We start from the raw sequence: 27,000 nt of genomic DNA, 5'->3' as shown, positions 1-27,000 counted from the left end.
GTGCTGCTCAACATCCACATGCGATGATGCTGAGCCAAAAAAAAAATCCTCCATGGGCTCAACGCCTGCACAGCACGACCTATGTGGGCGATAGATGGTCGTCCGAGTCTGGCTCATCCTGAAAAGGAGGACGTGGCACAGTAGCCTGGCCATGCCTAGCCGCAGCTTGCCCCTCGTCGGCAGCAAGTCTGCCGGATGGGTGAGCCTGGTTCTGTGTGGCGATGTGACGTAGGTCTGCATGCAGAACCTCACGTGATACACGTGCTTCCTCTTGCAAGGTAGCACGTGTAACACGGAGTTCCTCCTGCAAGGCCTGGCTGGACAACCGCTGCACCTCCTGGCAAGCCTGTAGCTCAGCCGAGATGGTACGCTGAAGCTGTGCAAACCTCTTCTCTGCCTGCTGCCTCTGGGACATCATAAGGACACCCAGAGTGGATCTGAGGGAAGCATACTCCTCCCTCAGGGCATCCATGTGCGCCTCTGCGTGAGCAACAATTGCTTGACGCAGAGACAACATTTCAGCCTGGCGTGCCCTGTCTGAGGCCGCCATGCCCAGCCTGAGCGAGCGGGCCGTGGACCGTGCCGCCTGCTGCTGGAGAAGCTCCTGCCTAGCAGGGGGGAGCACAGATCGGGCCACACGCTCCATGCTCTCAGCGATGTTCTCCATTGCTGCCCCCTGCCGTTCGGAATTGGCAGTCATGTCTTGCTCCCACTCAGTATACAGCGGTTGCGCGCGGTGACCGCGTTGCCGGGCTTGACCCCTGCGGGACCCAAGGACCGGGGGTCCTCGCTGTGTTGGCACCGCCTGCGGCTGCACGACTACATGCCCCCGTCGACGTGATGTCCCAGGCACACCAGTGACTGGTGTGGAGGGTGACCCTGCGTCCCGATCCACCACGGGCGGAGGAACCAAGACTGTCTGATCCCTCAGTGCAGGTGTCGCAGACAGAGGAGTGTCCACATCAGAATCACTCACCCCTGACACATGGACTTGATGCTCATCCAACTCAACATGGACGTCAGAGTCGTCATCAAGGCTGGACTCATAGGCAGCCAGAGACAAGATGGACTGCAGCACTTGGGGGTTTTCGTGGCCTACCCCCCACGACCCCCACTAGTGCCGGGTTGATGTGGTGTTACCAACCCTGTGTCTGGCATGACAACACCATCCTCCGCCTCCATTGCGTCATCACCTGAAAAATAGAGAGAAAAAGGTCAATACACATGTCAGAAGCACACGACACACACACACACCGACAGCAAAGGCATCCGGCAGACATGTGACACACAACATATGACCTGGCATGCATGCTGGGTCTACTTTGAATAGCTTCTGTGATCAGACCTGTTGAAAGGTGGCAGTTTCCATGGAAGTGGGTCTATGCAGTGCAGAAAATGTGTACGCCACTCACTACCTACATGTACAAGCACTACATGGTGTGTGCCAGGAAATGTGAAGGCAGTGCAATGTCAAATTCAGACATCACGTGCATTGTGCATTCAATGTGTACCATGTCTAGAAGCCAAGCACCCCTCCACCCCAGTACCAAAGCAGGGATGCCTAGCATGGTATCAAAAGGCTGACCATACACCTGTGTATTGACAGGCAGTGTTGACTGGCATCAACAGCTTAATGTTATTCAAATTACAACACTGCAAATGATGCTGGGACAGTGGGCAGGACACATGATGGAAACTCCAGAGGCCGCCCACGTGTGAAGAAGACACAAGAGTTGGACAGAGTCATTGGCCATTGAACAGGCTGAGGCCTGTGAGCCACACAGATTGTCAGGGCCTAAACATGTGTGCAACGCAGGACTGAGCCACAGTTGACATGGGGAGGCCGATGAGATGGCAGGCAATGTATGTAACCAAGGACTCATATTACAGTGATCATCCAGTCAAGGACACATAGGGGCATGCGTGCAATGCACATGGAGCATGAATGGGCACTCATGTCCCTGCGGGACATCTGACCCATGCACAGTACAAGTGAGATACCCTGCATCGAGTACTAAGGCTGTACCACACGGCATATGTCTGGCAGTTTCTACGCTGGAAGTTAGCATCTACACAAGACACATGAACAAGAAACTACACATTGGCAAGATTGGAGCAGACCAGTGCAAAGGTGGAACTGGAGTGCAGAGTGGCGGAGGAGGGGCAAGGGAGCATGCCCACATGGAGTCCCGCATGCAGGCAGAGGAGACATGCATGACGGTAGCATTGCATTACTTACACATCAGAACCATGTACACGTCACATGTAGCAGCAATCATGCACAACACATCCCACAAGTGAAACACACACGTCCTCAACAAACACACATCAACACTCACTGGACTGGGCATCAAAGTCCAGCATCTCTCCCACTCCTTCGACCAATTCAGGTGGTATGAACTCTGCAACGAGAGCCTCATGCCGAGTGAGTTCTTCCTCCTTTGGTGCAGGCCCACCGCCAGTCACCAGAGTCAAGTTGTAATTTGAGGCACGCTTGGCCTTAGTGCTGCGCTTGATGTCATTCCAACGCTTTTTGCACTCCTGCGCCGTGCGCACCTCATGGCCGAATGAACTGACATGTTCCGCAACATGCTTCCAGTGGGTGTCACGTTGGGCAGCCGTAGTCTGACTATTGGCACCCACTAGCATGTCACGGCTGTGGCCCCGCATGTAGTCCATGAGGAAGTCCAGTTCCTGCTTACAGAAAGGCTTCTTCCTCGACGTGCAGGAGGTTGTGGCTGTGTGTGGGGTCCCAGCCTGTGCTGCAGGTGCAACCTTCCTCCTCTTGGACTGTGGCGCAGACCCTGGCTGGCTAATGCCGCCCTGACCAGTATGGCCAGTGGGTTCGGTGGATTGAGCCAAGGGAGTGGCAGGTGGAGGGATGACCAAAGGCCTGACTTGTGTCAGTGGAAGCTGGGTGCCCACTAATGGACCCTGCGCAGCAACATCAGCTGTGGCAGGGTCATTGACCGCAACGGTCCTGGTTGGCAGACTCACAACCGGGGTGCTGTTGGGTGCATCTGCCCCTGCACTTGCCAACACCCGGCTGTTCGGGGCAGCAGATGACATGACTGCCCCAGGGACACGTGTCTTGGTCTGAGCAGCCCGGCCTGCCCCTATGGTTTCCCCCCTGTCCTGTTGGAGATCTACCAAGGGCTCTTCAAGTGCCAACGCAGCCTGCGCTGGCAGACCCTGAGCCTGGGTGGCGGTGTCCACAGCTGCACCTGCAGCTACCACTACCCTTGGGCCCGTGGCAGTCGATGGAACGGACTGCCGGGTCATATGGGTGCCAGTGCCAGATGCAGGAGCTGCATCCCCCGGAACCACAGGGGGTGGTGGCATGGCTGCACCGACACATGGCACAACATTGTGCTCAAGTGGTACACCCCTGCCTCTTCCCCCTCTGTGGCTGCCCTGGACACCCTGGAGTCCCCCTACTCCCTGGTCACCACGGCCACGTCCCCGACCACGCCCGCCACGAGGAGTATGCCCAGCTGAGGCGCCCCTCACCTTTGGTGGCCTCCCAACCATGGCACAGATGTAGTAGTGCTGGCACAGATGGAGTGGTGCCAATGGGAGGTGTACACCACAATTGACCTGGGAAATTGGGGTGAAGGGGGTGGGAAGCAAGATGTTAACAGCCCCCCTGCACCTGCAAGGCTGTATGTGACCCCGGTGATGTGGTGACGGGTCACTCAACGCTGAGGCACCCCAAAACTGCAGTAAAACCGTGCACGCAACCCTGTAGCCTACGTGCGTGGATTCAACCTCCCGCAGTACGCGGTGGCACCCAGTAACACGAATAACGCATACGCGTGGGACACGCAGGCTACTATGACATCGAAAATGGGTGCGATACACAGGGGCACCCGCAGTGGGAAAAAGAGCGTGTGCGACTCACCGCCTGACTAGCGCGATGCAGAAAAACACGCGTAGCCAATACCCCCGCCAAAAGAAGAGATACGTCCTTGATAGCTGTGAAGTTGTGATGGCGCACGAAACAACAGGAAGCAGCAACACACGTCGGTCTCCACGAAAGGCACGTACAGCGAACTGCTGGGCCCGCCCACCTTTAACCCGTGCTGAGGGAAACACACGCGTGCATCACGTCACTTACGCGCATGGGCCCTTTCCTCGTATTACATGCGGACGTGCAGTTTTTCACGCGCGCTTACGCGCATGGGCCCTTTCCTTGTATTACACGTGGACGTGCAGTTTTCCACGCATGCTTACGCGCATGGGCCCTTTCCTCGTATTACACGCGGACGTGCAGTTTTCCATGCGCGCTTACGCGCATGGGCCCTTTCCTCGTATTACACGCGGACGTGCAGTTTTTCACACGCGCTGAAATGCCCATGCACGTCTGTACCCGTCACGTCACAGGGGCGCTTGCGCTTGAGGGGCCTTCTGTCCAATGAAAATGCGTATGCGTGCAGACGCGCTTACGCGCTAAGGGCCTTTCCTCGAATTACACGCTGACGTGCAGATTTTTCACGTGCCAAATCACTCCGTATCAAGCTGGCCACGCGTAAGCACACGGAAGACCACGCTCCTGCCCAGAAGGCTGAACTACTGCCCCCCAGAGCCCCGAGCACGCTCCCACCTGCCATCTGCTGCTGCCTGACTGCCTGCTGCCCACGTGCCCTGCCATTTGCTGCCTGCACATCAGCCAGGGGTGCTGTTGCTGTGACCACCCCTGCTGGAACCGAAGACTCCCGACTGGGATTCCATCGCTCCACAGCCCAGCCCCAGGACTCAGTTGCCCACCCACTCCTGCCTCTGGGGTTGTCATGTCGGGGCAAACACCATCTGGGACCACTGACAACCCCCGGCCAGAGAGGCAGAGGGGCACCAGCTTCAGTGCCACCGAAGTTGGTGTCCTGGTGGAACAAGTCCTGGGGCAGTATGATGCCCTCTTCGGAGGTTCCCGCGCCGACAAGGAAGGACGGACTCGGATCTGGACTGACATCGTGACTGCCATCAACGCGGAGGGGGTGGCAGTCCGCGACTTACAACATGTCAAGAAGCGCTGGGAGGACTTCAGGTCCAGGACCCTGAACAAGGCCCGGCGCCTCTTGAAGGCAGCGGATGCCAAGGGGCGCCGGGGCCACTTGTCGGAAGAACAGATGAGGGTCCTGGAACGCATATCCCCAGCGCTCCACGTCAGGTCCTTGAGAAGCAGACCCGTCTGTAGTTGAGCGGTGAGTGTACATGCATCCTGATTGTGAGCAATGTGTGTGGTGATTATTCAGTAGTGTTCAGGTTGCACATCTGTTTGTATGGGGTCGAGTATGGGTGGGGGTGTACAGGGCCGTGGGGCTGACACATGCGAGGGCTGTAATGTGTGAGACATGGATGGTGCTTGTGTGTGTAGGCTTGCATGCCAAATGCAGTTGTGTGGGCATACATGTTTGGATGAATGTGTATTTAAGTAGACATGTCCATGATGTCACGCATGTATGTTGTTTTTGGCTGCATGTATCAGCACTGTGTACATGTGCATGTGTGTGTATTTGACAAGGGTGCAACAGTGATGCAACATGGATGCATGTGACAGCGGTATGTGGAAGCCTGATTGGCAGATGTGACATGGATGCCCGTCTGAACACTGCGACACTTGGGGAGTGAGGAGTCCGGTGCCGTGTCCCAGGCCGCAGCTGCCGGGGGGAGGTCCAAGAGGCGGAGGTTGGAGTTGGACTCCTGGGCAGCAGAAGGGGCAGCTGGGACCCCACAGGGCCCAACAGGGGAAGATGGCACGGAGTCATCCAGGTTGGTGGGGGATTTGGTGGAGGAGGAGGCCGTGCAAGCACCAGAGACGGGGTCTGGAGGTGGGGATCCCACTGGTGCTAGTGGTGCAGTGCAGGACCAGGGACAGGAGGCAGCACAGGCCGCCGCGGAGGTGCCTGTGTGCAATCCTGTCCCTGATCCTGTCCCTGCATCATCTTGCACCAGCAGGGATGCCTACGTCCAGACCCGTTTTCAGGCAGGGGATGAGCTCACGTCAACTGGCCTTCCTCTGCCTGCGGACGTGGCTATCCAGGTCCGGGTTGAGCCTGTCCTGGCTGGTGTGGCGTTGCGTCAACGGGTCATGCGAGGTGACCTGCAGTCTTTTCATGAAGAGACTGCACGTCATCTTGAATGGCTCGTTGACCACGTCAGCCTGCTGGGACAGGTCACCCAGGACGGATTCCTCCGTCTGATGGGGCTTGCTATGACCCCCTCCTCAACTGGACCCCCTATGCGCCAGTCGTCCTCTGTGCCATCTTCCCACCCATCAGTCACCTGGGTGCCCTGTGGAGCTGCCTCTGACGGTGCGGCCAGGCTGGTGGAGGAGGCATCCCTGCCACCGTCGGGAGTCGGACGTCCAGCAGGGGTGGCCACATCTACGACTGCACCCCAGCCGGCAGAGGATGTGCAGGCAGCAGGAGGCAGTGCACGGGCAGAGGCACAGCAGCAGCAGCAACGTGGTGGGAGCCATGAAGGCTCTGGGCCTTCAACATCGGAGGGGCAGGCATCGGCCAGAGGGCAGGAGGACCCAGGACAGAGAGTGTCTTCCATGTGGCAGCGGTTGGGCCACGCCATAGATGCGGAGTGGCAGCGGGCGGAAGAGGCACGGCTCACAATGGTCAGTGCGGAGAACTCCATGCGGAGGGCCCTGAGGCGGGCCGAGTGCCTCGAGGCAATCCGCAGGGGTTTGGAGGTGGAGACGTCGACGGCCCTGCGGACCCTCGGGGCCATGGAGGAGGACCGCCTCCGGGACATTGAGGAGGAGTTTGATGATGCCCTGGCCCGGGACATCAACAAGTGAGCCGTGAAACTAGCCCGCTGCCCTTGTACATAGTTATGTAGGTAGTGTTAGGTTTCATTTTTGTTTTGATTTTATTTGGACCTTTCGGACATTGGCCACATTTTTGTATATATTTTATTTTATTAGTTAGTGTAGTTAGATAGGTTTCCTTTATTTTGTTGGGATAATGGACCCTGGCTTGTTCCCATGTTCATAGTTCACAGTTGGATTGTATTTTTCTTTCACTTTTTAACCATGGAGCAATGGCTTTCTTTTTTATTTCCCATTGGATTTTGTTTTGTGGACATTGACTTTGGACAACATTACTTTGGAATTTTATTTTTGGTTTTGCTTTTTTTCACGGACATGCTTCTTTTCATTTTTGTACATTCACATTTCTGTTTCTTCATTTTTCATTCTATTTATGTTTCCTTTAATACATATTTTTTTTGGTGAACTTCAATGTGTGGTATCTCATTGGTTTCATGCATTTCATGAAATGTGTTTTGAGATTCACTGACACCCATTGGGTGTATGTGAGGGAAATGTGTTTGTTTCGGAACTTGCAATTGGTGTTCTGTGATGTAATTGCAAATTATGAGTGGGTGGATGCAATACTCGGGTGGGTGTTTTGCATTTGGAGGCTGACCATAGGGACCAGGGATCTAGATTGTGATGACATGTTGGCTGGGGAACATGAGTTGCACATGGGTGCCCCACAGTGCTGGGGGGTGGGGGTGGTGGGGAACATGAGTTGGACATGGGTGGGGGCCTGCTGGCAGGTGCCCCACAGTGCTGGGGGGTGGGGGTGGTGGGGAACATGAGTTGGACATGGGTGGGGGTCTGCTGGCAGGTGCCCCACAGTGCTGGGGGGTGGGGGTGCTGGGAGACATGGGTGGGGGCCTGGTGGAGGCTGCCCCACAGTGCTGGGGGGGTGGGGGTGGTGGGAGACATGGGTGGGGGCCTGGTGGAGGCTGCCCCTGGTGGCTGGGGGGTGGGGGTGCTGGGAGACATGGGTGGGGGCCTGGTGGAGGCTGCCCCTGTTGACTGGGGGGGTGGGGGTGGTGGGAGACATGGGTGGGGGCCTGGTGCTGGGTGCCCCTGCACTGCTGGGGGGTGGGGGTGCTGGGAGACATGGGTGGGGGCCTGGTGGAGGCTGCCCCTGGTGACTGGGGGGTGGGGGTGGTGGGAGACATGGGTGGGGGCCTGGTGGTGGGTGCCCCTGCACTGCTGGGGGGTGGGGGTGCTGGGAGACATGGGTGGGGGCCTGGTGGAGGCTGTCCCTGGTGGCTGGGGGGTGGGGGTGCTGGGAGACATGGGTGGGGGCCTGGTGGAGGCTGCCCCTGGTGGCTGGGGGGTGGGGGTGCTGGGAGACATGGGTGGGGCCTGCTGGCAGGTGCCCCACAGTGCTGCGGTGTGGGGGTGGTGGGGAACATGAGTTGGACATGGGTGGGGGCCTGCTGGCAGGTGCCCCACAGTGCTGGGGGGTGGTGGTGGTGGGGAACATGAGTTGGACATGGGTGGGGGCCTCCTGGCAGGTGCCCCACAGTGCTGGGGGGTGGGGGTGCTGGGAGACATGGGTGGGGGCCTGGTGGAGGCTGCCCCTGCACTGCTGGGGGGTGGGGGTGGTGGGAGACATGGGTGGGGGCCTGGTGGTGGGTGCCCCTGCACTGCTAGGGGTGGGGGTGGTGGGGAACATGAGTTGGACATGGGTGGGGGCCTGCTGGCAGGTGCCCCACAGTGCTGGGGGGTGCGGGTGGTGGGAGACATGAGTTGGACATGGGTGGGGGCCTGCTGGCAGGTGCCCCACAGTGCTGGGTGGTGGGGGTGGTGGGGAACATGAGTTGGGCATGGGTGGGGGCCTGCTGGCAGGTGCCCCACAGTGCTGGGGGGTGGGGGTGGTGGGAGACATGGGTGGGGGCCTGGTGGAGGCTGCCAGTGCACTGCTGGGGGAGGGGGTGGTGGGAGACATGGGTGGGGGCCTGGTGGTGGGTGCCCCTGCACTGCTGGGGGGTGGGGGTGGTGGGAGACATGGGTGGGGGCCTGGTGGAGGCTGCCCCTGGTGAATGGGGGGGGTGGTGGGAGACATGGGTGGGGGCCTGGTGGAGGCTGCCCCTGGTGGATGGGGGGTGGGGGTGGTGTGAGACATGGGTGGGGGCCTGGTGGAGGCTGCCCCTGCACTGCTGGGGGGTGGGGGTGGTGGGAGACATGGGTGGGGGCCTGGTGGAGGCTGCCCCTAGTGACTGGGGGGCTGGGGGTGGTGGGAGACATGGGTGGGGGCCTGGTGGGGGCTGGCCCTGGTGACTGGGGGGGTGGGGGTGCTGGGAGACATGGGTGGGGGCCTGGTGGAGGCTGTCCCTGGTGGCTGGGGGGTGGGGGTGCTGGGAGACATGGGTGGGGGCCTGGTGGTGGCTGCCAATGCACTGCTGGGGGGTGGGGGTGGTGGGGAACATGAGTTGGACATGGGTGGGGGCCTGCTGGCAGGTGCCCCACAGTGCTGGGGGGTGGGGGTGGTGGGGAACATGAGTTGGACATGGGTGGGAGCGTGCTGACAGGTGCCCCACAGTGCTGGGGGGTGGGGGTGGTGGGAGACATGAGTTGGACATGGGTGGGGGCCTGCTGGCAGGTGCCCCACAGTGCTGGGGGGTGGGGGTGCTGGGAGACATGGGTGGGGGCCTGGTAGAGGCTGCCCCTGCACTGCTGGGGGGTGGGGGTGCTGGGAGACGTGGGTGGGGGCCTGGTGGCGGGTGCCCCACAGTGCTGGGGGGGTGGGGGTGGTGGGAGACATGGGTGGGGGCCTGGTGGAGGCTGCCCCTGGTGGCTGGGGGGTAGGGGTGCTGGGAGACATGGGTGGGGGCCTGGTGGAGGCTGCCCCTGCACTGCTGGGGGGTGGGGGTGGTGGGAGACATGGGTGGGGGCCTGCTGGCAGGTGCCCCACAGTGCTGGGGGGTGGGGGTGGTGGGGAACATGAGTTGGACATGGGTGGGGGCCTGCTGGCAGGTGCCCCACAGTGCTGGGGGTGGGGGTGGTGGCGGACATGGGTGGGGGCCTGGTGGAGGCTGCCCCTGCTGGGGGGTGGGGGTGGTGGGAGACATGGGTGGGGGGGTGGTGGGAGACATGGGTGGGGGCCTGGTGGAGGGTGCCCCACAGTGCTGGGGGGTGGGGGTGCTGGGAGACATGGGTGGGGGCCTGGTGGAGGCTGCCCCTGGTGACTGGGGGGTGGCGGTGGTGGGAGACATGGGTGGGGGCCTGGTGGAGGCTGCCCCTGGTGGCGGGGGGGTGGGGGTGCTGGGAGACATGGGTGGGGGCCTAGTGGAGGCTGCCCTGGTGACTGGGGGGGTGGGGTGGTGGGAGACATGGGTGGGGGCCTGGTGGAGGCTGCCCCTGGTGACTGGGGGGGTGGGGGTGGTGGGAGACATGGGTGGGGGCCTGGTGGAGGCTGCTCCTGGTGGCTGGGGGGTTGGGGTGGTGTGAGACATGGGTGGGGGCCTGGTGGAGGCTGCCCCTGCACTGCTGGGGGGTGGGGTTGGTTGGAGACATGGGTGGGGGCCTGGTGGAGGCTGCCCCTGGTGACTGGGGGGGTGGGGGTGGTGGGAGACATGGGTGGGGGCCTGGTGGAGGCTGCCCCTGATGACTGGGGGGGTGGGGGTGGTGGGCGACATGGGAGGGGGCCTGGTGGAGGCTGCCCCTGGTGACTGGGGGGGGTGGGGGTGGTGGGAGAAATGGGTGGTGGCCTGGTGGAGGCTGCCCCTGGTGGCTGGGGGGTGGGGGTGGTGTGAGACATGGGTGGGGGCCTGGTGGAGGCTGCCCCTGCACTGCTGGGGGGTGGGGGTGGTGGGAGACATGGGTGGGGGCCTGGTGGAGGCTGCCCCTGGTGACTGGGGGGGTGGGGGTGGTGGGAGACATGGGTGGGGGCCTGGTGGAGGCTGCCCCTGGTGACTGGGGGGGTGGGGGTGCTGGGAGACATGGGTGGGGGGCTGGTGGAGGCTGCCCCTGGTGGTTGGGGGGTGGGGGTGCTGGGAGACATGGGTGGGGGCCTGGTGGTGGCTGCCCCTGCACTGCTGGGGGGTGGGGGTGGTGGGGAACATGAGTTGGACATGGGTGGGGGCCTGCTGGCAGGTGCCCCACAATGCTGGGGGGTGGGGGTGGTGGGGAACATGAGTTGGACATGGGTGGTGGCCTGCTGGCAGGTGCCCACAGTGCTGGGGGGTGGGGGTGGTGGGAGACATGAGTTGGACATGGGTGGGGGCCTGCTGGCAGGTGCCCCACAGTGCTGGGGGGTGGGGTGGTGGGGAACATGAGTTGGACATGGGTGGGGGCCTGCTGGCAGGTGCCCCACAGTGCTGGGGGGTGGGGGTGCTGGGAGACATGGGTGGGGGCCTGGTGGAGGCTGCCCCTGCACTGCTGGGGGGTGGGGGTGCTGGGAGACGTGGGTGGGGGCCTGGTGGCGGGTGCCCCACAGTGCTGGGGAGGTGGGGGTGGTGGGAGACATGGGTGGGGGCCTGGTGGAGGCTGCCCCTGGTGGCTGGGGGGTGGGGGTGCTGGGAGACATGGGTGGGGGCCTGGTGGAGGCTGCCCCTGCACTGCTGGGGGGTGGGGGTGGTGGGAGATATGGGTGGGGGCCTGCTGGCAGGTGCCCCACAGTGCTGGGGGGTGGGGGTGGTGGGGAGAATGAGTTGGACATGGGTGGGGGCCTGCTGGCAGGTGCCCCACAGTGCTGGGGGGTGGGGGTGGTGGGAGACATGGGTGGGGGCCTGGTGGAGGCTGCCCCTGCACTGCTGGGGGGTGGGGGTGGTGGGAGACATGGATGGGGGCCTGGTGATGGGTGCCCCTGCACTGCTGGGGGGTGGGGGTGGTGGGAGACATGGGTGGGGCCTGGTGGAGGGTGCCCCACAGTGCTGGGGGGTGGGGGTGCTGGGAGACATGGGTGGGGGCCTGGTGGAGGCTGCCCCTGGTGACTGGGGGGGTGGGGGTGGTGGGAGACATGGGTGGGGGCCTGGTGGAGGCTGCCCCTGGTGGCTGGGGGGTGGGGGTGCTGGGAGACATGGGTGGGGGCCTGGTGGAGGCCCAATCGCGTGTGGAACCCCCGCGCACCCCTGAAATACATGTACCCTGCTGAAATCGCGTGTGGCACTTCCTGCGCACCCCTGAGATACGCGTACCCTGCTCGCACGGGCCCAATCGCGTGTGGAAATTCCCGCGCACCCCTGAGATACGCGAACCCTGCTCGCACGGGGCCAATCGCGTGAGGTACTTCCCGCGCACCCCAGTGATACACGTAGCCCGCTTGCCGTGCTGGTACAGGGTTAGCGCAGCCCTTTGCGCTGGATTGGGTATATTGATTGCTTTTCCCTGCGCGAGAGGCGTTCTTGGGGGCGTAACTGGCGCTGCTGCAGGGTCGCTGCGCCACTGTGCGCCACAGCTGGTTTTGGTGGCTGGAATCCATGAATACACTGTGCGCGGAAATGGATTTTAGCGCACGCGGCTGGCGCAGGGATTCGCACGCGCACACTGTGCGCCAGCCGCGTGCGCCACTTGTGCGCTGAATTCTATGAATTACCCCCTAAGTTTTGCAGCCAAGTATCACAAATCTCTTGGCAAACATGCGTGGTACAAAATAATACTGGTTCCAACGTCATACTGATGTACAGTGTATGCTAAGGAACCTTGGCCCACCCACATGGTGTGTGACTTTAAGTTGTATATAATATGCATGGGATGACTTGCACGACTTGCTACGCATAGCAAATCAAAACAAAGAAGGAATAGACATAAAAACACCATGCAAACTCTGCTCTGTTGTCCCTGTAATTGTATCAGTATACTTTCACCAGTGCTTTATTGCCATGCTGCACTTCATGTGTAATAAAAATATTCCTCCCCTCAGAGAAGTGGAACACATCTTCTGGGAAAAGAATATCAATCCAGAGGAGAACCACACATCCACATGCATTTGTGGATAAAAGATGCTCCTAAATCTGGTCATGACAGTGATGCCACTGTTTTGCAGTTTATTCACAAATACATAACCTGCAACATCCCCTCAGAAACCACACATAGTAAGCTACGTACACAAATGTTATGCTTCCAAAAACATAAGTGTGGCAAATACTGCCGACACAGAAATAAAAACAAAGGTATATTCTACACCAAATGCTGCTTTGGTTTCCCTAGACCAATTTAAGCAAAAGGACAAGTAAACAGGTTCATGTCTTCTGTTAGACAGAGTGTGAATGCAATGGCAAATCACCTAAAAACACATACTGCATTAGAAGAAACAAAGCTTCAAAGTACATCAATGTTTACAATGCAATCATTGCCCTCTTGTGGAATGCTAACATAGATATACAATATATTGCAGATAATTCCACTGCTGTTGCAAGATATGTCACAGCCTAACTAACCATAGCTGAGAAAACAGAGCTAAAAGACCTGTCATGTAAAACTTACCAAACCCAGCCTAATTAATCATATGAAGTTATTATTTAAAACTCATCAACATAGAGAACTTTACTACATGGCCCTACTGCAACTTTTTAAACCATGGAGAAAAGAAGAAGATTTATTAGGCACCCATGATTCATTTGAAGCTGCATTCAATGCACATGAAAGCAGTATAACAAATGTCAATTTCAAGCAATACAAAAACATGATGGACAATGAACGCCAACAAGAGGTAGAAGTTCAAGCACAACTATGAAGACACTCCTGAGGGAAGTCAACCTTCTGTTACAGGAAGCCAAGAAACACTTGGAGAGCCACTCATAGTAAATGAAGCAGAATTAGCCATGTGTGAAGTAGAGAACACCAAGTATCAATAAGAGTACTCACTGCAAGTACTGGAAACGAAAAACATACCTATAAATGAAATCTTCCAGATTTCATACACATGGAAACATACATGCACTCTCTGCAACCATGTTGCACAAGAGCACAACCCTAATGAACGGTTTGTGTATGTATCTATACCAAATTGTTAATCCGTTCCATTTCATCAGCTAGTGCAAAATGCAAATCATGCCATATTATGCCCTGTTTGCAATTCAGACAATCATTCCACCTGACACATAAAATCGCATAGCCAATATGTAATACTAATGCTTTTAAGGTACAACGTAGATGGTACCACCAACAACTGCAAGTTTACTAGCTTCACAGATGGGCAAGATCTCTTGGCAAGAAAACCTTCACAACAGTAGGCATAATCTACCACACTGGTGCCACAACCACTGCAGGTCACTATACTGCATATATTAACGAAAGATGTGGTTGGTTTGAATGCAATGACACTTCCATTACTCTAAAATAGAGATTACCAGCAAATCTAAAAAATAGCTACATAATTTTCCTTAAACCTACATTTAGTCACTGACCTGTGAAACTATCACGGGTTAGTGCACTTTAGACATTCCCTTAAGTAGTGCACAATTCAAACATAGTGTGAAAGTTAAATTCTCATAAACGTACTACATTTTTTGTAATTGTTACACCTCGACCTTCGCCGCATCACACTCCCCGGGGTCTGCCCTGTGCCTTTTCATTCTCCCGCGTTAAAAAGGACAGTTGGGGAGGTCTATGTAAGGCCAGAAAGAGGGACAAGAAAGTGATTGCTCTTCATAAGGGGCTACGGCGCCGTCATGCACCTTTTTTCTCACGCTGGCAGCTGCCATGGAGAATAGCTGCAACAAACTACATTTCCCAGAAAACCTGTCATGGATTGTAGTTCCCGGCATTAATACGGGGGCCTCATTTTCGAATATGTCACGCCTCCTTGTATTTAAACCACAGCGGTTTTCAGAACGCCGCTTCTGTTTATAATTACAACCGGCATTTTCTGAAGTGCTCCTTCTGTACCTTAATTCCAGAAGTCTCCTGTTTTTTCCGTGTACCGACCTTGCCTGCACACGGACTCCTACATCTTGATTCTACTTTGGTATTGTTTGCTGACCGTCTGTGTACCAGACCCCTTGCCTGCTCCATGGACTCCTGGATTGTGATTTTGTTGTGTTTGCTGACCGCCTGTGTACCAGACCTTTTGCCTGCTCTTGGACTCCTGGATTGTGATTTTGTTGTGTTTGCTGACCGCCCGTGTACCAGACCTTTGGCCTGCTCTTGGACTCCTGGATTGTGATTTTGCTACCGCTACTTCCTGTTTGAATACCATATCTCATTTGGCCACGGACTCTTGAAACCCTTCCTCAGAGTGCTTCCGTTCTTCTGGGGAATAACACTGGTAAGAACAATTCTTCATTTTGGAATCCTGTCTTCATCGAACTGTTACCTCATCTTTGGATAACATTGCTTCATTTCTAAAGTGCATTTTGGAACGCTTTGCTGTAGTGCACCATCCCGAAACCAGTGCGACCCTTGTTCCGTCCGGGGATAGCTACCCTACTAACCTTCCTTTTTTTTTTGTTTTATACTTTCGTTGTTGCCCAGGATTCTTTACACTACTCTTACTTCCACCAGTGGTAAAGTATATTTCCTTGATTACCATCATTGGGCAGTTTCACATTTAACTAGTATCTAAAGTCTCTTCTGCTTTATAGGTTGCTCCAGGTCCTTTTTTATGGCTTAAGGGGAACTCACTCAGGTACTCTATTAAGGGTAATAGTCTTGGGGAAAGCCAGGGTTAAATCCGACAGAATATTCATCTCTTGTCTTTTCTTTACAGCTGGGTCCGTGGCGGTGTGTTCTCCCCACTCTTTTGATTGATCGGTCCCCTTGTCTGTATAGTTCAGCTGGTCATATCAGTTTAAAGAGTTCATTCCCTCACAGAGAGGAGGCTCGGGTGGAGGCTCCAACCCGAGCTCCTTCAAGCAACTCTCCAGCACAAGAGGACCGGTCTGTTTTACACACTCCCCATACCAATGAGTAACAAAAACAGAAGCCATGGATGAAGTCGATCCTTTGACCACCTTGGATCGCTTGGTGTCCGAACTTCGTTCTGACATGACTGCTGCACATGATGCTATCCATCATAGGATCGACACTTTACAGAGTTTTCCAACCCCCCAAACCCTGGGGGTGGATACTTCTGCTGCTACTGCATCGGGTTCGACTGTTCCTACGGCCTCTGCTTCTGGCTTTACGGCAAACCCGGTGCTTATGGCTACCCAGTTCCCGCTGGCCCCCCCAGAAGGTTTCTCCGGGGAACCCAAACAATATCGGACATTTATCAACCAGTGTAAATTACATTTTCTGTGTCGGCCCACTGCTTTTCCTAATTCCACTACATAGGCAGCCTTTGTTCTTTCCCATCTTGGGGGTACAGTAGCAGCTTGGGCTAATCCGTTACTTGAGTCCAATAGCTATGTCCTTTACGACTGTGATGCACTCATCACTGCCATGAACAGAGTTTTTGACACCCGCTATAAATCTCAGGCTACTGACCTAGAGTTTCTCAATTTGCGTCAAGGCACGTCTTCTTTGTTTTCGTACCTTACCAAGTTCAACCAATTGGCAGCTGAAACAGATTGGCCAGAAGAGAAAAAATCAGCCGTTTTTTATAAAGGGTTGTCGGAAGAATTAAAAGACATTTTAGCTACAGTACCAGTGGTTCCTACCATTTTTGGTGAATTGCTAGATCTGGTTTTGCAAATAGATGCTAGAAGGTCCGAAAGAAAGGGGGAACGCAAGGCACCAGTCCCTGTTACTCCTCATGTGGACCAGTCTTCTCCTTCTACTTCTGTTCCAGAACCTATTCAAATCGGGGCAGTCAGAGGTCCTTTGACCCCTGCACAACGTGAATATCGCAGATCACATAATCTATGTATGTATTGCGGATCTGCTGAACACCAACTGAAGGACTGCCCTAAGAAACCTGTCAAAAAGTCGGGAAACGCCAGAACCCGGCGATAGACAGAGTCCCGATGCCGGGGGTACTTTCTTTGGACTCTCATTGTGCTGTTTCTGCTCCCGTTAGCCTTCCTGTGGTGTTTACCAACGAAGCTAATACCTTTCCTTCCTTGGCGATCATTGATTCTGGGGCCACGGGAAATTACATGGATTATGATTACGCCACACGTAATAATATTTCGATTGTGTCTAAAGCCCAACCCGAGGCTGTTCACGCTGTGGATGGCACATCTTTGATCTCTGGCCTGGTTACACAAAATACCTCCTTAGTTCGTATGTAAACAGAGGAAGGACATGCTGAGTCGATTTCCTTTGACCTAATTAAAGCCCCTCAATTCCAGGTCATTTTGGGCATCCCTTGGTTGCAACATCATAATCCAGTCATTGATTGGGCAATGAAAACTGTTCAGTTTCCTTCGACTGAGTGTAATGAGAAATGTTTCCAAGACACTAGTGTGTCTCCTGAGTCTTCTTGTCAGGCTTTGGTTGCGTCCATGTCTGTAATTGGAGCCATCACTAAGTCTCCTGAACCTGAAATCCCTCCTGAATGCAAGTCTTTTCGAGACGTGTTCGACAAAAGAGGGGCAGACCAGTTGCCACCTCATAGGCCCTACGACTGCCCCATTGACCTATTGCCAGGTGCTAAGATTCCGGCTGGTAGGGTCTATTCTCTTACTGTACCAGAAGATAAGGTGTTGAAAGAATACATTGACAAGGCTTTGGCCATTGGGTTCATCAGACCTTCAAGGTGCCCTGCGGCCTCTCCTCTCTTTTTCGTCCCTAAGAAGGAGGGAGACCTCCGCCCCTGTATTGATTATAGGGCATTAAATGCGGTGACGGTAAAAAACCAATACCCCCTCCCGCTCATTTCAGTACTTTTAGACTAACTTGGTTCCTCTGTAATCTTTACTAAGCTTGATCTTAGGGGTGCATATAACCTCGTTCGAATTAGAGAAGGGGACGAGTGGAAGACCGCCTTCAAAACACGTTATGGATTGTATGAATATCTGGTTATGCCGTTTGGTCTGTGTAACGCCCCGGCCACTTTCCAGGCGTTTATGAATGACATTTTCCAAGACTGTTTAGATCAGTTTGTGGTGGTATATTTGGACGATATCCTCATATATTCGTCCTCCAAAGAGGAACACATGAAACACGTGCAAATTGTCCTGCAACGGTTGAGAGAAAACCACCTATTTGTCAACGCTGAAAAGTGTGTTTTCAATTCCACTGAGGTGGAATTTCTTGGTTATGATCTGACCAGTCGGGGTATACGAATGAGTCGCTCCAAGATTAAAGCTATTTTGGATTGGCCCGTTCCTACAATGATTAAAGCATTGCAATCATTTTTGGGGTTCTCGAACTTCTATAGGCGCTTCATCCGTTCCTTTTCCTCTATCTCTGCGCCGCTGACGGCATTGACCAGTTCTAAGAAATCCTATCAATGGAACCAGGAGGCACAGCGAGCTTTTGATGCCCTTAAGGCAGCATTCACTTCTTCTCCAGTATTACAGCATCCTAATCCTTTACTCCCATTTTTGGTTGAGGCCGACGCTTCTGGGTCAGCTATCGGGGCAGTTCTTTCCCAGAAATGTCCAGATTCAGGAGAGGTCTATCCAGTCGCGTTCTTTTCAAGGAAACTGACACCTTATGAGCGCAACTATCCAATCACGGAACGAGAACTCCTAGCCATAAAAGATGCTTTCTCCAAATGGCGGCATCATCTTTTGGGGGCTCGTCATCAGGTCACGGTCTTTTCAGATCATCGGAGTCTTTTGGCATTTAAATCAATGAAATGCCTTACTGCCTGACAGGCTCGTTGGCATCTTTTTTTTCCCCAGTTTTATTTCACAATCACATATCAGCCGGCCCGATTGAATTCTTGTGCAGATGCTTTGTCACGCATTGCCCTTCATTCTAGCAGCAATGTCTCTGACAAACCTCTTTTGTTACCTTGTAATGTTGTCTGTGCCTGCACCCCTCAACCTACTCTGCGGACCTTGATTTCAGATTGGGTCTCCACACATAAAGAACAATGTGACACTCTTAATCTTGATGTGGTTCAAGGCCTGCCCTACATTCAGGGACGCTTGTTTGTGCCTCCAGGACAGGCACGCTTACGTGCTCTGGCTTGGTCACATGACTCTCTATTCGCGGCTCATCCGGGTCAACAAAAGACGCTGGAGGCCTTACACCGATGGTCTTGGTGGCCCACTATGTCAAGGGATGTGATTGACTATTTGGCATCCTGTTCAGTATGTTCTCAATGCAAAGTCTCCCGTTCTAAACCTGTGGGTCTGTTACGGCCTCTTCCTGTGCCCCACAAACCATGGTACATGGTTTCTATGGACTTTGTTGTGGACTTACCTCCTATGAAAGGCTTTGATACCATATGGGTGGTCATTGATTACTTCACCAAGATGGCATTATTCATTCCTTGTTCAGGTCTGCCTTCTGCTCCTGTCTTGGCTTCCCTTTTTCTTAGGAACGTTTTCCGATTCTTTGGGTTGCCTGCTATCATGATTTCGGACCGTGGCTCTCAGTTTACGTCACGTTTCTGGAGGGCCTTGACTGCTTCCTTGGGTATTGACGACCGGTTCAGTTCTGCTTATCATCCTCAGACTGACGTGCAAACCGAGAGGGTTAATGCCACCCTTGAGCAATTCCTTCGGTGCCTCTGCCTCCGCTTTCAAGCATCATGGTTGACGATGCTTCCCTCTGCAGAATTCGCTTATAATAATTCTATGCATACTGCCTCAGGGGTCTCACCGTTTTTTGCTCTATATGGTTGTCATCCACAGTCATTGCCACTAGATCCGACACTTCCCATCGACAACCCAGCGGCTCAGGACTGTGTGAGGGAACTGGTGACGATCCGTAGAACGGTTCGTTCACATCTGCTTCAAGCCCAAACAAGGGCAAAATAGAATGCTGATCGTCACAGAAAACCGGCACCTGACTATAAGGTGGGCATGAAAGTCTGGTTGTCCACCCGCAATTTGCGAATACCTGGCAAACGCTTGTTGTTGCCTAAATTCGTGGGTCCTTTTTCCATCACAGAGATTATAAATCCGGTGGCTGTACGCCTTTCTTTACCTACCTCTTGGAAACAGCATCCTGTGTTTCATGTTTGTCTTTTGAAACCTTGTCCGCCCTCTATTCGGCTGCCCGATCGCCCCCCTGCGGTTCAGGTGGACGGGGGTGTTGAGTATGAAGTGGCATAGATTCTGGACTTTCGTCTCCGCAGGGGGCGCCCCTTGTATCTGGTTGATTGGAAAGGGTACGGTCCCAAAGACAGATCCTGGGAGCCATTTTGCAACATACATTCTCCAGCACTCTTACGCCGTTTCCATGCTCGGAGGGGGTCTGCGCCGCCTTTGGGGGTGGATGCTGTTACACCTCGACCTTCGCCGCATCACACTCCCCGGGGTCTGCCCCGTGCCTCTTCAGTTTCCCTCGTTAACAAGGACAGTTGGGGAGCTCTATGTAAGGCCAGAAAGAGGGACAAGAAAGTGATTGCTCTTCATAAGGGGCTACGGTGCCGTCATGCACCTTTTTTCTCACGCTGGCAGCTGCCATGGAGAATAGCTGCAACCAACTACATTTCCCAGAAAACCTGTCATGGATTGTAGTTCCCGGCATTAATACGGGGGCCTCATTTTCGAATATGTCACGCCTCCTTGTATTTAAACCACAGCGGTTTTCAGAACGCCGCTTCTGTTTATAATTACAACCGGCATTTTCTGAAGTGCTCCTTCTGTACCTTAATTCCAGAAGTCTCCTGTTTTTCCGTGTACCGACCTTGCCTGCACATGGACTCCTACATCTTGATTCTACTTTGGTATTGTTTGCTGACCGTCTGTACCAGACCCCTTACCTGCTCCACGGACTCCTGGATTGTGATTTTGTTGTGTTTGCTGACCGCCTCTGTACCAGACCTTTTTGCCTGCTCCACGGACTCCTGGATTGTGATTTTGTTGTGTTTGCTGACCGCCCGTGTACCAGACCTTTTGCCTGCTCTTGGACTCCTGGATTGTGATTTTGCTACCGCTACTTCCTGTTTGAATACCATATCTCATTTGGCCACAGACTCTTGAAACCCTTCCTCAGAGTGCTTCCGTTCTTCTGGGGAATAACACTGGTAAGAACAATTCTTCATTTTGGAATCCTGTCTTCATCGAACTGTTACCTCATCTTTGGATAACATTGCTTCATTTCTAAAGTGCATTTTGGAACGCTTTGCTGTAGTGCACCATCCCGAAACCAGTGCGACCCTCGTTCCGTCCGGGGATAGCTACCCTACTAACCTTCCTTTTTTTTTATACTTTCGTTGTTGCCCAGGATTCTTTGCACTACTCTTACTTCCACCAGTGGTAAAGTATATTTCCTTGATTACCATCATTGGGCAGTTTCACATTTAACTAGTATCTAAAGTCTCTTCTGCTTTATAGGTTGCACCAGGTCCTTTTTTAGGGCTTAAGGGGAACTCACTCTGGTACTCTATTAAGGGTAATAGTCTTGGGGAAAGCCAGGGTTAAATCCGACAGAATATTCATCTCTTGTCTTTTCTTTACAGCTGGGTCCGTGGCGGTGTGTTCTCCCTGCCCTTTTGATTGATCGGTCCCCTTGTCTGTATAGTTCAGCAGGTGGTCATATCAGTTTAAAGAGTTCATTCCCTCACAGAGAGGAGGCTCGGGTGGAGACTCCAACCTGAGCTCCTTCAAGCAACTCTCCAGCACAAGAGGACCGGTCTGTTTTACACACTCCCCATACCGGTGAGTAACAGTAATGCTGTATAGTTTTTCTTCCCCATGACCCAATGATTATGCAAACAGAAACAACAACTCCGCAAAACACACAGTAATTTTGTTTCAACCATAGTACTTAGAACGTATTGATTATGAGAGTCTACAAAGTTTTGTCAGTGACCTGTAGAACTATCAACTGTTACAATATGCAACTTGGTATCTAACTGCAGCCATACTACTCTAATGCTACTTTTGAATAGCAAAATAGCTGGAATACACCACCAGGTATCAAACAGCTTCAATACCCTTCAGAACTATAAAACTGTCAACAGTTAGAATACGCCAACTGGTATCTAACAACATCCATAGTGCTGCAATGCTGTTTTTGCAATGGAAAACAGTTTCAATACGCTAACAGATATACATTTAGTATGTTTTGGTAATGCTATGTAGATTTGTTTCCCAATGACCCAATGATTATACAAACAGAAACAACTGTGCAAAACACTCACTAATGACGTTTCAACCATAGTGCTTAGAATGTACAGATTATGAAGGTCTACAAAGTTTAGTCACTAACCTGTAGAATTATCAACAGTTAGAATACACCACCTGGTATATAACTGCAGCCATACTACTCCAATACTACTTTTGAATAGCAAAATAGCTAGAATACACCAACAGGAATTAAACTACTTCAAAACATACCCTTCAAACATGTAAAACTATCAACAGTTAGAATAGGCCCACTGGTATCTAACTGCACCCATAATACTGCAATGTTGCTTTCCAATAGTTAAATAGTTAGAATCCACCAACAGGAATCAAACTGCTTCAAAACATACCCTTCAAAACTGCAGACCAACAGGAATGAAACTGCTTAAAAAATACCCTTCAAGAATACAAAAGTATCAACAGTTACAATATGCCAACTGCTACCTCACTACATGTATAGTACTGCAATGCTCCTTTTCAAATAAAAAACAGTTTAATTACGCCAACAGATATCTAAAAACTTCAAAAATTCCAGCAGCACTTTTGGAAAGCAAAACAATTACAGCATTACGATTCATCCTACTGCAACACTGCTTGTAACAACAAATAAACTTATTTGTCCACCTTAAACATTCCTTTAAGTACTGCACACTTCAAACACACATACTGTGACACGTAACATCAAATAAATGTAGTTGTTTTATTTTAAGCACGTATGGATTTTCTTTTACCAATGACCCAATCATTATGCAAAAAAAACAGCAACTGTGCAAAACGTGCAGTAATGTTGTTTGAAGAATAGTACTTGCAATTTACTAATTATGAGGGTCTAAAAAGTACATGAATATGTGAGATTGTATGCAATTTGATATTGTGAACTATCCTAACTAATATATTATGCTATGTTTTTTTCACAGAAAAAACACAACAAAGCGAACCTGTACCCCTAACGGTACATCAATCATAAGTACCATTTGCACTTCAATTGTATTGTGTCACCATGTTACAAAAACTATATGCTACCCACATGCTATGTATAATTACTATACACATATTATTATAATGGTTGTTTCCAATGGTTGAATTCCATTTCTGTACACATACTATTACAATGGTTGTGGCCAGTAGCCAGATTCTTGGGTGCATGGCCATGTTATGCTGTGGTGGTTGTGGCCAGCGCATAGATACTTGGGTGCATGGCCTACGGCCTACAGCCATCCAACCAAGAATCTAGGAACTGGCCCCAACCGAAATGGCAATATGGGGGACATAGATAGCATTATGGGGGAAATAAACTGCAACGTTCTGAGTTAAGCTGGTCATGACTTCCCACATCATCTGAATTTCAAGGGTTTTGTTGTGTTAAATCCCCTTTACTTAACTGTATGTTAATTAAGGTTTTTTCAGTGAATTTCAAGGGTTTTGTTATACCATCTTTTTATTTACAGGCCACAAGCCATTGCCTTGGACATAGCCATGGGCCACGGCCTTTGTCTGTGTCCACTGTACATGTTCCCCCAATATCTTTGCCCCTGGACAGGGAGCACAGACTTTGCCCATGCCCAATTTATCTTTTAAAACATTACCTTTCGTTCCTGCTCACTAACCATGGCCTTCACCCATAACCATTGCCCCAGTCAGCGGCCATGGCTCCTATACATGTTGCTCCAATAGCTTTCTTCCGGTCCCACTAGCCATGGTCTTTGGCCATGCCCAGTGCCCACGGCCTTTGGCCATAGCCACTCTAAATATTGCTCCAATAGGTTTCCTAAATGGGCCCACTAGCAATGACCTTTGGCTGTGGCCACACCACTAGGTTTCTTTTGGGCACACTAACCATGGCCTTTCGCTGTGCCCCCTTCACATGTTGCCCACTAGGTTTCATTGGGACCCACTAGCCCTGGCCTTTGACCGCAGCCACTTTGCATATTGCACCATTTGGCTCCTTAAAGAAGCCCACTAGCCATTGCTTTCAGCCACACCCATTACCACCCATCCCACTGTAGCTTTAAAATGCCCCCTTTTTGTCTTAATCTATTTTTTTTATTGTCTTTTTTAAAAACCTTTTTCCATATAGTTGTGGTTATCAATGTACTGCAGGTAACCATGGTTATCCATAAACGCACAGAGATAACTGTGGTTAACCGTTATAATTCTAATTATTATTGTTATTATGGTATTTTTTGAGTGCGGACCTAGCTTTGAGAAGCAACGGAGTGCTTTACAGAGGTATACAACAGTACAGATGCATAAGGTAGCACTTTACAGAGGTATAAAAGAGTACAAATGCATAACGGAGCACTTTTCAGAGGTAACAACAGAAAAGATGTACAGCAGGGTTAGGAGACAGTAGGGCACAGAGGAGGAGTTGCGCTGTACCTGGTGGCGGGAAGGAGAGGGCCGAGCGACGTCTAAGGAGGCAGGTGGCACGAGGTGTGACGTGATGGCCTAGTTGTTGAGGAGGAGAGCTTCCTTGAAGGGCTGGGTCATGAGTTCTCTTCTAAATTGTAGGAGCGTGAGAGCGAGTCTAAAGCTAACGAGGAGGAGGTTCCATAGTCTTGGGGCGGAGGCAGAGAAGGCTTGTTTTCGGGTCCTTTTCTTTTTGCACCGACGGATTTCAAGTCTGTACATGTCCTGGCTTCTGGTGGTGCGCGGATCACTGGAGATGTTGAGTTTCTCTGCGGGGTAACTGGGTGACTTGAGAGTGACTGCCTTATAGATGATGCAGCAAGACTTGAAGGTGATCTGTGCATGCAGTGGGAGCAAGTGAATGTCAATGAGGGCCGGGGTGATGTGGCCGTTATCACATAGACCCTTGATGATGCATGCAGCTGCATTTGGGACACTTCTCAGGGCCCCCAAGGGAGGACAGCGGGAGTCCTTTGAGGAGTGCATTGCCCCCATCCAGATGGGATAGGACCAGTGCTTGAATGGATGATCTAAATCTGCCCAGAGGGAGAAGGGGCTTGACTTTCTGCAGGAGGGAGAGCTAATACCAAGGTTTCTGTGTTTTCTTACCTATGTGTGTCTTGAAGAAGAGGTGTTTGTCGATGTGGAACCCGAGGGACTTTGCGAAGGAGGTGAGCTTGGGTGTGAAGCCCTCAGAGTTTATGGTTGATAGCCACGTCTGTATATCTGGGTGTTCAGTGTTGTTAGTGAGGAGTAGGAATTCGGTCTTAGAGGGGTTGAGCTTCAAGTATGCATTAGACATCCAAGACTAGATCCGCAGGAGGCAGATTTTGAGCCTATGGATATCCTTGATGGAGTCAATCTTGAGGTTAACCTGTGTGTCATTGTTGTATTGGTGGATGTGGATGTTGTGTGTGGCTATGAGGGCTCCCAGCGGTTCCATGTATAGATTGAAGACCACTGGGATATAATGGTATCCATCAAAAGCACGCACAACCAAAATTCTTCTGTGCCCTCCAAGGCACTCAAGAAGTGCCCCCCTCCTCATCCCATGCTCCCCCACTCCTTTCAAGCTCCTTTTCCCTCCCAACTCCTCTCCCATTCTCCTCCAACACTCGTCCTTTCATTAGACGGCCATCGTGGGAGGTAGCATAATGCTGAGGTGTCTGGAGTCCAGACTCATCCTACAGGTAAGAAACATGTCTGAATGTCAGTATGCATGCATACGTGCATGCAAGGGGTTGTGTCTGTGAATGCACATGTGAACGAGATAGAGTGCATGTTATTTGGGTGAGCATCTTAATGAGAAAGTATGTTGTTTGGATGCACATATGAATGAGAGAGTTTGTATGTGCTCTATGCATCTGATGGGGGCCTACCGTGGTGCAGTGGCATTTTCTACTGGCATTAATGGTAAAGCCAACATGATGAGTGTTCTTACATTGCCATAATGGCAAACATTGCCTCCAATGGTGCAGCCAGTGTGGAAATGTTTCCTTAACGTTTCACTGCAGTTTTGACTGGTATCAAGGATAAAGCCAACATGATGAGTGTTCGCATGTGGCTCTACTCGCCTAAATTTCGTACAGCCAGTCTGGGGATGTTTCTCTTACAGCATGGCATTTTTTACTGGCAAAGCAAACCGAAGTATGTTCTTACCCGGGGATACGAGCGTGTATTGTTGCGTCCAGCATGGATATGCATGGGTACAGCCAGTATGAAAATGAATTTTTTGTGTGTACTGGCATATATTGCAGGCAAAGATATCATGAAAGCTTGTTGGAAAATGTTACTGTGCAATGTTGGTGACTTGGCATCTATTGGTGTTACCCTACAAAACTGATCGCAAATTAATTGGCTTTTTACCCTTTTTTCACAGAAAGTGTGCTGTAAAATGCACCATTTTAACCAATTATTTGTACATTTTCTTGGGGGGAGAACCTCCACGAATATATCCTGATTGGTACGTGTTATCCTATGCATGTCTCTTTAAGTCAGAGACAGGCCCACGTGGCCGGGATCACATGGAGCATGACGTGGGAGGTGGGAGTGTGGAATCAGAAAAATACAATATTAAGGCTTTTACACCATGCAAAGGAAAATACACCGACACGGGCTTGTAAAGATTCCCAGAATCTTTTTTACAAAAACTGAACAGTATTGAACAAAGTACACAAATAGCTATTTGGCTGTCAATACATCACAGACACCACCAGCAGGGTTCAATGTGAGCAGTGAGCAGAATTTGCTAGCTGGACATCAGCGTATTTATACAGTTTATTATAATGATGTCCAGCCTTTTACAAGTTAATTATACACTGGGCTAGGGTCGCGCCAGGTTCGTTTCCTAATTTACATATCTTGTGCATGCGGTTTACTTTTCAACATATTTACTAACACACACTATTATTCTTTAGTTTAACGTTACACTCTCTACATATTGCTTTAATACAGATCAAACAAATGTTTCGCATGTCGTAATAGGATAGCATTATTATTCTTGTATACTTGTAGGTTAACATCGCTAATTCAAGTAATCCCCTGATCCCGAGGTCAACGAAGGACAAGGTCTACATGACCCTAACATGTAGCCTGAAGGCAGGTTGGACATTAACTCCCCTACAGAGGTTGGAGAGGTTAAAGCAAGAACAAGAGCACACGAGATGGCCATTTTAGACTACAGGGTGACTTTGCACAAATAAC

This window comes from Ambystoma mexicanum, chromosome 2p (assembly GCF_040938575.1).
Source record: "Ambystoma mexicanum isolate Mex_15411 chromosome 2p, UKY_AmexF1_1, whole genome shotgun sequence".
NCBI lineage: Eukaryota > Metazoa > Chordata > Amphibia > Caudata > Ambystomatidae > Ambystoma > Ambystoma mexicanum.
The sequence above is the reverse complement of the archived record's forward strand: the minus strand, read 5'-3'. Positions refer to the sequence as shown.